The sequence below is a fragment of the Peromyscus maniculatus genome, chromosome 9 (genome assembly GCF_049852395.1).
Source record: "Peromyscus maniculatus bairdii isolate BWxNUB_F1_BW_parent chromosome 9, HU_Pman_BW_mat_3.1, whole genome shotgun sequence".
In the NCBI taxonomy this organism is placed as follows: Eukaryota; Metazoa; Chordata; class Mammalia; order Rodentia; family Cricetidae; genus Peromyscus; species Peromyscus maniculatus.
In genome coordinates this window covers 351,590-364,699 of record NC_134860.1, presented here as the reverse complement: position 1 = coordinate 364,699, position 13,110 = coordinate 351,590, and positions in this window count along the sequence as shown.

Sequence of the window (13,110 nt, the reverse complement as noted above, 5' to 3'; positions counted from 1 at the left end):
AATCCCAGCACTCGGGAGGTAGAGGCAGGCAGATCTCTATGAGTTCCAGGCCAGCCTGGTCTACAGAGTGAATTCCAGGATAGCCAAGGCTACACAGAGAAACCCTGTCTTGAAAATAAATAAATAAATAAATAAATAAATAAATAAATAAATAAATAAATAAATAAATAAATAAATAAATAAATAAAAACAAGTAAGTAAGTAAGTAAATCCGGGCCAGGAAGATTGCTTAGTGGGTAGGGTGTTTCAGGCAATGCTTGATCTGATTCTGGCACCCAAGATCCACACATTAGAAGCAGAGAAGCAGCTCTTGCAAGTTGTCAACTGACCTCATCATGAGTATCATGGCATGCATCCCTGTCCTCACACACATACTCATAAACAAATCAACAACCTTGGGAGCTGTTCTAAAGTGTTTGATTCTATAAGAGAATTAATTTTTTTAATCACAGAAATAACTCCTCTTTCTTGAGTAGATACTCTGACCATACTTTATCTGAATAAATAATTTAATTGAACAAAAGGAGGAAGAATGACAGGGACTCTCACTTTGGCATTATTAATTTAAAGGAAAACACTGGGAACAACCTAAATGCTCGATAGTGTAGGCACAGTTGATGAACTGTGTGTTAACACAGAGCATAGTACCATGTACTCGTTTGGAAAGCCAGGGTAAGTCTTTATTTATGGTGTGGAATGATGTTCATTAATGTGTTCCAATATGGAAGGATCAGGCCATAGAAGAAAATGTAGATATGATTTTGCATTAGTCAAGCCATATGCATATATACACATAAATATAAATAAGGGATGGCTGGAAGCAAGTTCATAAAACATTAATGCTTATTTGGCTAGAGAGGGTTATGCAACTTACTTTCTGCTTTTCTATATTAAGTGACTTAAAAATGAATCTATCTTAATTATGTAATCAGAAAACCCAAATTTTCATCACAGGAAAAAAAACTACTACTTAGGATTTTGTAATTTTGCCTTTTTAATTCTATATTTTGTTTTTTTAAATATTTACTTTCATGTATTTAATTGTTTTGCCTTTATGTATGCAAATGTACCACTTTCATGCCTGATGCCCATGGAAGCCAGAAGAGGGTGTCAGGTCCCCTGGAACTAGAGTTACAGATGGTTGTGTGCTACCATGTTGATGCTAAGGACCCAAACTTGGGTCCTCTGCAAGGGAAGTGTGTTCTCTTAACCACCAGGCCAGCTCTCCATGCCCTATGTTTCTTTTTTTTTTTTTTAAATTTGTTTTGTTTTTCTACATGGAGTTTCATGTAGCCCAGGGTGATTTTGAAGTCTCCAAGTGGCATCAGCTGACCTTCAACTCTTGATATTCCTGTTTTGAAGTGCTGGGATCACAAGTGTATACCGTTATGCCAGGCTCTTTTTTCTTTTCTTTCTTTTTTCTTCCATATTGGAAATCTAACATGGGTCCTTGGATATGTCAGAAAAGCATTTTAACACTGATAAACAGCCCCAGCCTACAACTCTAACTATAACTGTGTTACTAAATTGGTTTTTGCTGTTGTTTATTTATTGTCTGTAGAGGTGTGTGGTATAGGTGCTCATGTATGTACCTATGTGTTTTTGTGTATGTATGCCAGAGGGGGACTTTGAATTTCTTCCTCAATTGCTCTTACTTCATCTTTTAAGAAAGGGTCATCATTGAATCTAGAGCTCAATTATTCAGCAAGACTAGCTCTGGGGAGCCTCCTGTCTCCCCCTCCCCGGTGCTAGGATAACAGAACCCAAATTTTTATGAGAGCTCTTGGTATATGGTCAAGAGTGGGGATTGAACTCATGTTCTTGTGCTTGTATAACAAGCATTTCACCAGAGGAGCCAGCTCCTTATTCTGGGATTAAAGGTGTGCACCACTACCGCCCGGCTCTGTTTCTCTTTTAGAACGGTTCAATCTTTCAATCTCGTGTAGTCCAGGGTGAACTTGAACTCCTGATCTTCTTGCTTCCTCCTCCCAAGTGCTAGGATTAAAGGTGTGTACCACCACCACCTGGCCTCTATGGTTAACTAGTGACTAGCTCAGCCCTCTGATCTCCAGGCCAGCTTCATTTGTCAGAACACAAACAAAATATCATACAACACAGAATGATGCTCCTCCTGACCCTGTTGCCTCCAGTTACGAAGTGCTAGGGTTACAGGATTGTACCATCTCACCTGGCCACTAAACTGCTTCTATCTAAAATTAAACTTTAAAACTATCCATTAGATATTTTGCACCTTAGAAAAATTTTATTAAGCATCCATTTCATCAACTGAATATTGAAAGAGTTAAGGAGACTGTGGTGTCTCTTTATACTCCAGTTCTTTCCACTAAGCTAAACACAGTCTGCTCCAGTTACTCAAATTTCCTTTCTTTTTCTCTGAACACTTTTCTTGGACCTTTGTACTGACAAAAATTAAGTGGTTAATTTTTAAAAACCACAGTTATTTACACAAATAAGGTAACATGAAGTTCACTGACAATTTTTACTAAAGTATAAATAGCTTTGAAACAATCAAAGAGAAAAATACTATTCAGAGTCTCTTGCTTTCTTGTGTTCTCTCATATGTACTGTATGTGTATCTATCTATCTATCTATCTATCTATCTATCTATCTATCTATCTATCATCTATCTATCATCTATCTATCAATCAATCATCTATCTATCTATCTATCTATCTATCTATCTATCTATCTATCTATCTATCTATCTATCTAACTATCTATCAATCATCTAGCTAGCTAGCTAGCTATAATCTATCTGTCTGTCTGTCAAAAGAAAGGACTACTTGGAAGGAAGAAAGGTCAAAAGCAAGGAGGTAGGAAGAAGAAGGAAATGGATAAGAAAGAATTATCACATATTCTCTCCCCTGTTTGGGAGGAGCATGGGGACTAGTGGGAAGTGGGGTTAAGGAAAGGTGATAGGGAGAAAATGTGAACAAAGTACAATGATAATATGCATTGAACTGTCATAAAGAAACTCGTTAATGGGCTGGTGAGATAGCTCAGTGAGTATCAACCACCAAACTGATAATCTGAGTTCAATCCCTGGGACCCACACGGTGGAAGGAAAGAACCAGCTCCTGCAAGTTGTTCTCTGACCTCAACACACATGCGATGGAACACCCTGGCCAACCCCCACCCCAATAAATAAAATTTTTAAATGAAAAAGAAGTCCATTATTTTGTACTCCTACTTTAAGAAATAATTATCTAAGAGTGTTAATGCATACCAGCACTTGAGAGAAGGCGTCAAGAATCAGAAGTTCCAGGCCAATCTAACACACACACACACACACACACACACACACACACACACACACACACACACGAAATAAATGTGCTGAAGTCTAGTGTTTCAACACATTTATGTAGTGATTTCTTCCTTCTAAGATAATTATACAATTATATGACATATGGGATACTTTCTTTAATTTCCAAAATACATATCATGGGCATTATATCAACTGTGTAATATTTTTCTCTTAGATAAATAGATCAGTCCTCTCAAGCAGAGTGAACTGGTGGAACTCCAACTCCCGAAGTGTTGGATATTAGCCACATCCAGGTGTTAAAGATGATAAACAATCTATTTGTTGAAAATCAACTTCAAAGACTTAGATGGCTATTGGTAACAAAAGCAGACGCAATGTCATGTCTCTACACTACTCACTAAAGTAAATTAAGGACTCAAAGGGGAAGGGTTGTTTGTTCATAAAGGAAGAAAGAAGATGGAAAGTAGGGAGAAATATCAAATCATAAAACAGATTTAAATTTATTGGAGTTTAATTTTTTTATTGGCAGACTAGAAATAGGTCATAGCCTCATAATTTTACAGGCAATGAAACAGATCTATGAAGGAAATGTTTGGGAATAGAGTGATTCTTTTGTTTCTCTCAGTCCTTTTTTCCCTCCACCTTTCTTTATAAAGCTTTTCTTATCCAGCATCTCATGTAGCCTTAGCTAACCTTGAACTTACTGTGTAGCCTAGGAACTTTGAACTCCTAATGTAAGGGCTGAAGTTATGTTTTTGTTTGTTTGTTTGGATTTTTTTGTGTTTTTTTTTTTTTTTGAAGCTTAAGGACTGTTTTATTGGAGCTTGAGAGTAAACCACAGGGCCAGCAAGCTATAAACCTTAACAGTTGCCAGGAGGAGAGAGCTGAAGAGGAAATGCCTGAAGTTATGTTTTAAGTTTAACTTACTGTGCTTAAGAGATCTATAAAATGAAAATGCCTCTAACCTGTAAGCCCCTCTTGCCTAAGGACAGATAAACCTACAAGTTCCATTCGTCCAAAGACAGATAACTTCCCAGAAGGCTGAGAGATGTTGTTCATGTAAGATAACAAGCCATGTGTTTTCACATCTTTAAATAAGGTTGGCTGCCTCCACTGCACAGGATGTGCTTGATCTCTCCTAGGCAGGAGGTACATAGGTAGGAAGCATGTCAGGATGTATGCTTGCCCCTGATTGGATGAAGATGGACGGATGCAGTCATGTGGGGTTTGGCTTTATAAGCACCAGACTAATTTGCAGCCATTTTCTGGGAGTCCTAGGTATGGACCTGGCCAGTGTTCATTGTCCTGGCCAGTATTTAATAAAGCTTGCTTCAAATTTGGCACAAATATTGTGGTAGTGGTCTTATTCTCACCTGGTTGGGATTAACACTAATCCTCCTGCCTTTAGGTCCTAGGTGTTGTATAATTTCTACATTTAATTAGCCACCAGATTTCTATGATCATGAATACTCAGCAAGCTGAAAAATGTTAAAAGATCATCTTCAAGTTCTCTTTCAGTTCTAACTTTTTTGTCTTGGTCTTATTTCAGTTCTCTTAAATAACATTCTAGTTAATTAATCAATTAGTTAATTAAAAATTGATTATTTTATTTTGTGTGTGAGGCATGTTTTGCCACAGAGTGCATAAAGAGTCCAAAAGACAATTTGCTGAAGTTCTCTCTTTCCACTATGGGGTCCCAGGGATCAAACTCAGGCCCTGTAGTAATGGCCTTTATCTAGTTAACTATCTCACTGGCTCTTATCTCAATTCTTTTATTTTTCTTTCAGTTTTTTTGAGACAGTGTTTCTCCGTGTTGCCCTGGAACTAACTTTGCTGACCAAGCTGGCCTTGAACTCACAGAAATCCACCCGCCTCTGCCTCCCAAGTGTTATGATTAAAGTGTGCCACCATCTCCTGGCTCTCCATTTTTAATGTAAATTTCATTTCTCAATGGGTTTGCTATCAGTGAAAGACAAATCTGAAATGATAAAACTTATTTTTATTTTATTCTGTTCAGGGAACTATTTATATTTTATTAAGAGACATGTGTATGCAAAAGTCTTGAAAACTCATGTCTCTGTCCTCACCCTGACCTTGCTTCCTAACTTCCATTTCATAGTCATGTTTCTAACTGCTCTCTAAATGTCTTTCCAAAAGTTCTATAGCTCAGAGTGTGGACATAGTTCTGTGGAAATCTTGCATGTATAAGGTCCTGGGTTTGACTCCAGAACCACCAACAACCAAAAGAAAAGAAAAAAAAAACCAACCTTTTACAGACCACTGAAATCTCACCTCCCAGCAAAGAACTGAATGTTCTACTTGGATCCCATACCACCCCTTTCCTTTGTTCCTCATATTCTAAAAACTGTACCCACAAGAGTCCTCCAAATCCTCCCTGCCCTCCATTTATACTGCTAAGGTCTTAGTCCAGTAGTAATCATTTCTCATCAAGACTAAACAGGAGCTTCTAAATGTTCTTTCTGTTTCGTTGGCTATCATTCTAAAGGGTATAGTTAATTATGCCATTTACCTGTTTAAAAATGTATTAGGAGAGGTCAGTAGTTAAGAGCTGGTACTGTTCTTGCAGGGCTGAAGTTGAATTCCCAGCATGAAAGCTGGGTGGATCACAACAACCTATAACTCCAGCTCCAGGGGATTTGACACACCTGGTCTTCATGTGCACTTACATGTATAACCCTGACCCATATATAAGTAATTAATAAAATAAAATCTTAAAATTTTTTCTTGACCAGCTCCCTCATGACCTTCAGTATAAAAAAGCAGATACAAACATGGTATGTAAGGTCCTTTGTGAGCTGTTTCTTGGCTACATTTCTAACCTACCTGGACTTCATTCTTTAAACATACTGCATCCTTGTCATGCTGACCTGACTGCTGTTCTTCAAGTAAGTCATGTTCTCTTCATTTTTGGCCCTACAGTCAAGATATTACTTTAGTCTGAAATGCCTTTTTTTGCTTCATCTTAAATTTATCTTCAGGACAGGTCATCTCTGGAGATGCAGTCCTGTTTCCTCTTTCTAAAGACTTTCCTGACTTTTTCTTACAGATTTATTTAATTTTAATTTATGTGTATGTGTCTGTGTGTGTATATAAGTGTATGAATGATGGTGCCTTCGAAAGCCACAAGAGGGCTCCAGTCCACTGGCGCTGGAGTTACAGGCAGATGTGAGCTACCCAATGTGGGTTCTAGGAATTGAATTCTGGCCCTCTGCAAGAGTAATAAATGCTCATAACTGTTAAGTCATCTCTCCAGACCATTTCCTGACTTCTTTAGGCAGATTTTTTTTATATAAATATGCACTTACAGAATCTATTATATAGTATTTTAATTATCTACTACTACATAACATAATATCCCCAAATTTGGGGGCTTAACACAAACATAAGCAATTATCTCTCACTTTCTGTAGACCATAAATTTGAATCTGAGAGATACTCAGCTGAACAAGTGTGATTAGAAACTTCTTGTAGGGTTCAGTCTGATGCCAGCCAGGACTTCAGTCATCATCACTGATTTACTCACATTGCTGGTCCATTGGTGCTGAAAGCCTTAGCTCCTTTCCTGATGGGCCTTTCCCCAGAGCTGCTTGAGACTCCAACACCCAAAGCACAAGTCTCAAGTCCTTTACAACCTAACCTTGAGAAACACTAAGTATAACCTCTGCCACACTAAGCCTGATTCATTGTGAAAGAAGATGACATAAGGAATTGCATACCAGTGTGAGAATCACTAGGAGCCATGTTAGATACTGGTTGTCACACGCAGAACAACTTCCATTTTACATTATATCTTACTAGCTATGATTGCAAAATAAGATTACACTTTAAAATGACGAATAATAATTGTATGTATTTATTAGATTCAGTGTTAAAGATGCATTATAGAATGATTAAAACTAGTTAATAAATCTGCCATTTGACCTATTGATAATTATTCTGTACTGTTAACATTTGAAAATTTGCCTTAGCAGCTGGGAGGTGGTGGCACACACCTTTAATACTAGCACTTGGGAGGCAGGGGCAGGCAGGTCTCTGAGTTTGAGACTGACAAAGTGAGTTCCAGGGTAGTCAGGGCTACACAGAGACACTAGTCTCGAAAAACAAAAACAAAATCTGCCTTAGCAACTTCAAGACATACATTATTAATTCTTGTTACTATGCTGTACAATAGATCTCAGATCTTACTCCTTTTATCTCAAACTTTGTACCCTCTGACCAAGCCTCTGAAAGCCACCATTCTCCTTCCTCCCTACTAGTACTTTGAATTTTACTATGCAGTTTTACATATGACTGAGCTCATGCTTTACATGTGTGTGTCTGGCTTATTCCGTTAGCCCAACATCCTCCAAGATCGCCTGAGTCGTTGCAAATGGCAGCATTTTAGTTTTTTAAAGGCTTTTAATTCATTGGGTACATAGACCACGTTTTTTGCTGTTTATCAGTTGACGGACATTCAGGTTAATTCTGTATCTTGGCTACCCTGAATAGCACTGCAGTGAACAGAGGAGAGCAAATGTCTTTTTAACTAGATGCTTTCAGTTTCTTGAGATGTTTCCCAATTGGGGTTTCTGGGTGATATGTTAATTCTGCTTTTAGCATCTTGAGGAACATCCTTGCGGGTTTTTATGTAAGTAATACCAATCTGCATTCCTTTAACCAATGCACAAATGCTCCCTTTTCTTTCTTATTTTTAAAACTTCATTTATTTTAGAATTTCCATACAAGTACATATTATATGTTGAGCATAACTCCCCACACCTCTTTTCTTTCTTTATTATCTCTCTAAAGCCATTTTTCTCTTTCAGTTTCTACCAACACTTGTTACTGTTCATCTTGACTTTTTTCCAGTGCTGAGGATTAAACCTGGGGACTTGTACCTGCTAAGCAAGAGGCTCTACTGCTGAACCCTTCTAAGTATTGTTAGCATTCATCTTTGTGTTTCGTTTTGGCTTTGGTTTTTGAGACAGGGCTTCACCACATAGTCAGGTAAGATCCTGAACTCAATGCACAGTCGAGGCTGGCCTCAAACTTGATGCAACTCTCCTGCCTCAGCTTCCTGCTGGGATTACAACTCGTAGCTAAGCTTTATCATTTTGATCATAGCCATTCTAACAGGTAGTATTTCACTGTAGTCTCATTTTGCATTTCACTGATGATTGGGACTGTTTTCTCAAATACTTATTGGCCATTTGTGCTTTTTCTCATGAGAAATGTACACTCAACTCTGTTGCACATCTTTAATGACGGTTTTTGTTTTATTATTGTAGAGCTGTTTAAGTTCCTTACATAATGCAGATAGTAAATCTTATTTATTTTTGCTTAATGAGACAGAGTCTCATGTAACTCAAGCTGATCTCAAACTTTCATATAATTGAGGATGACCTTGGACTCCTGATCCTTGTGCTTCCTCCTTCAAAGTCCTGGGATGACAAGTGTGAGCCACTATACCTAGAAACAGTTACTTTTCATACTCAAAGTATGATGGCTTAAGTCTCATGGCCCATTTCCTACAAAGAATAACTTCTCCCTCCCCCTGCATTTCTGATAATACCCAAAACATAGCTATTGTGTTTCCAGAAAGAGTTCTCCTGGTTTTCTGCCCCAGCCTTCTGAATTTGCCACAGTTCTTCTGTCTCTCACCCACCCTCTGACCTGTACTTATGAGTGTCATCATTGCTTCTACAACTGACTTTGGGAAGTGGTTGATACTCCTCCAAAGAAGTCAAACCAACTCAAGAGCACTCCTGAGGTCAGGCTGTGATTATCGGCAAGTCACCAATCTTTTGCATGAAGAAGCGGACATGGCAATTTACACTGCCATTACCAATGGCTGTTCTAAGAGGTTCTCAGTTATATATATATTCATTCTTTCCTTTTACATACCAACGCTCTCCCCCCACCTACCCCCATCCCACCACCATCCCCTCCTCACAGAGAGTAAAGCCTCCCTTGGGAGGTTCACAGTCTTAACTCACTCCAGAATGCTGCTGGCTGGTCCTCCAGAAATTCTACAACTATCAGATGATATCCCTGTCCTAAGTTCTACAAAAGGCAAAGTTCAGTACAGTCAGTCACTAGTCCAATTCCTTTTAAAGTCTGGGAAATTTCCATGGGTGGAACTTGCTATCCATTTCCTGGAGCTCTGACCAAGAGTCATCCATTTTTCATTCATGGCCTTTCCTCCAGCCCTGGCTGAGAAGCTTGCATACTCTCGGCATTCATCTTCATCCCACTTCCATGACTCTCACCAAAACCATTCTTGTCAATTCTGCACAGATGTCTAGCAGGCCACAAACACAGAACAACTTGAATCCAAGGGAAGACATTTAAATGTATAAATAAATCAACAGAAGCAGAGCATGACTGAGGATCACTCTTATTACACATTTGCTTTACTTCAACTCTTTCAGGCCTTCACCTTGAATTAGACATAACTAATTGTTTTATATTTATATAATTCAAGGGGCTACTTCAGGGTATTTCCTAGGACTAAGGTATAATTAGAACCAAAATGGTAAATGATCCTTCACCCTTTGAGAAGTTAGTGTTTATAACTGAGTTACTTATCAAGGTTAAAACATAAAATCCTGGCCTTGGCCAGCTAGCCTGTAATATCACTTGCCGTAATTGCTTATTTGAAAGCATATCTCCTCATGACTAGAGGACCTAGAGGTTAGACAGCAAAAACAAACAGCTAGAAGAGATATAAAGAATAAATGGTACCTAATGATAGAAAATAATGTCAAGCAGATTGTCTCGTGGAATAGTAGGCCCTGGGGAAATGAGATTTTGGAATAAAGCAGATGTAGGGCTACACCTTCCAGGGATGGATTATGCCTCTTCCAGAAAAGAAAAGTTATCAAATGAAAATTTAAGTGCTAGACATAGGATATCTTCCTATGACTTATTAGTCAAAGAGGCCCCAAGGGTCCCCCGAACAAAACATTCTATTGTCATTGTTCTTGGCTGCTCCCATAACTAGATGGTTAGACCTTATTATTGAAGACAAAGCATGTTTGGCTGCAGAACACAGAAAAATAAAGCTGGAACTGACTCAGATACCTCTTCCCTGTAGCCTAGCTTCTGGAAGGTGGTGTGGAGGCCATTGGGGAAGAAACGTCATCAATGATGGTGAAACATCCTGAGCCTGACCTCCAGGCTCTTTAGTGAAAAAGAGGCATGTTTTCAAACAAGTAATTACAGCCGATGGTATTACAGGCAAGTTGGCCAAAGTGACATCTGAATGCTATAATGTACCTTCCCGGCAAGCTGTGCCCAGTGGTACAATAGTAGCACGAAGGTTATGGGAATAAAAAAAGAATTTTAATTGAATTTGAGGCCTGTTCTGCAGGAAAGAATTTGTGCCTGGTAGGGGTAAATCTGGTCAAGCCTGTGGCTGGGGAAGTCATAGGCCCTAAGGGGAGATCTACTACTTTTTTGCTAAACCGACTTCCTTGTTAATATTGATGCTTATCCCCACAGATTAGTGCTGTGCTCAACCTTGGTTGTGGTGGCTTTTTTTTTTTTTTTTCGTAGTGGTCATCACTCAATGCAGAGACTCATAAGTGGTCAAAGTGCTAGGAATAAGTGGCTCTTGAGTTCTTAGGCCTAAATATGACCTTTATATCAACCTCTCCAAAGCTCAGGGAACACTGTAGCAGAGGAGGTAAAAGACCGTAAAAACCTGTCTTAGTTACTTTTCTATTGCTTGAAGAGACACCATGACTGAGGCAAGTTACAGTAGAAAGAGTTTATTGGGGGCTTACAGTTTTAGAGGATGAATCCATGACCACCATGGTGGGAAATCCGGCGGCAGGCAGGCATGGCACTGGAGCAATAGCTTAGAGCTTACATTTGATCCACAAGTGTGAGGCAGAGAGAGCTGGTCAGGAATGGCCTCAAAGCCCACCTCCAGTGGCATTTCTCCTTCAACAAGGCCACACCTCCTAATCTTCCCCAAACAGAAGGAAACACACAAAAATGGCTTATAATACTATAGTAAAACAAATGAGTAGGGTTGGAGAGATGGCTCGGCAGTCCATCAAAATCGCTGCTCTTCCAAAGGAACCAAGTTTGTTTTCCATCACCCATATAGAGTGGTTCACAACTACAGCTCCAGGGGATCTGACACCATTTTCTGGTGCCTGTGGGCAGCCGTACATAAGTGGTATGAATACATACATACATACATACATACATACATACATACATGCAATCTGTACTTTAAAAAAAGGAGCCGGGCGGTGGTGGCGCACGCCTTTAATCCCAGCACTCGGGAGGCAGAGCCAGGCGGATCTCTGTGAGTTCGAGGCCAGCCTGGGCTACCAAGTGAGTTCCAGGAAAGGCGCAAAGCTACATAGAGAAACCCTGTCTCAAAAAACAAAAAAAAAAAAAAAAAAGGAAAATATTATGTAGAAGTGTACATAAAGCACTGCAAACCAATCCAGTTAAGCTCAATTCAGTCGAACAATCATTAAACAGCTACTATGTGCCTGTGAGGCTAGCTGGCAATACAAAGGGGAGAAACCATGGAACTAGTCCGAAAACATTCACAGGTGGACAGGACAATTTCTCTGGCTAAAGTGATTAATCTGCACTTGAGCTTGCATGAGAAGAATAGACTCCCAAAGGACTGCTCCTAAAGGAACAATGACTCCTATATTAATACTGCGACAAACACAAAAGGTGTAAGAGAAAAGCAGTCCTCCCACCACACACTGTCCTCCATCTATACCTGCACTTACTGTCCCCCTCACAGAAATGACCGCTGTTACCAATTGCCTGTTTATCTTCCCAGAAAGACTCTTTTTCTACCTATACATCATGTGTGGAACTGGCAGAAACATTGATTATTTGCTTTTTCCCATTCATGCAATTTTAAAAATACAGTAGCATTATTCTTTGTAAGATCTTGCATATTGTTCTTAAAATATATATTGGAGATTTCTGTATCTATATAGAACAACTTTGGTTAGTTTTATTAACTCAGTGTATCCTTGCATTTACATATTTGAAGATTTACTTTATTTTTTATTATTATTATTATTTTTTTTTTTTTTTGGTTTTTCGAGACAGGGTTTCTCTGTGTAGCTTTGCGCCTTTCCTGGAACTCACTTGGTAGCCCAGGCTGGCCTCGAACTCACAAAGATCCTCCTGGCTCTGCCTCCCGAGTGCTGGGATTAAAGGCGTGTGCCACCACCGCCCGGCAGATTTACTTTATTTTTTAATGTCTGTGTATGACACATGGATGAAGGTACCTGTGGAGGCCAGAATAAGGTGCTGGATTTCCAGGGATTAGAGTTATAGGTGGTTGGAAGCCACCCAACATGGGTGATGGGAACCAAACTCAAGTCCTCTGGAAGAGCAGCAAATACTCTTAACCACTGAACCATCTCTCCAGTCCCTATTTACTTAATTACTTGTTTTTGAGACAGGCTTTTACTATGTATGTAGTCCAGGCTCTCCTCAAAGTCACAATCTTTGTTTTGCTTCAGAGTGCTGGGATTACTGCTGCATATCATTACATCTGGCTTCATTCAGCTTTTTCTTTAAATGATTTAGTCTCCACTCTTATGGATTTGCTCCATTTGTTCTTATCATATGTCCTGGCCAGTTTTTAGGTCAACTTGTCACAAGCTAGAGTCATCTGAGAGTGGGAAAGGTCAATTGAGACAATGTCTCCATAAGACCAGGCTATAGGCAGGCAAGCCTGTAGGGCATTTTCTTAATTTATTGATTGATGGTGGAGGGCCCTGTCCATTGTGGGTGAGGTCACAGTGGAGCCTGGTGGTCCTGGGTTC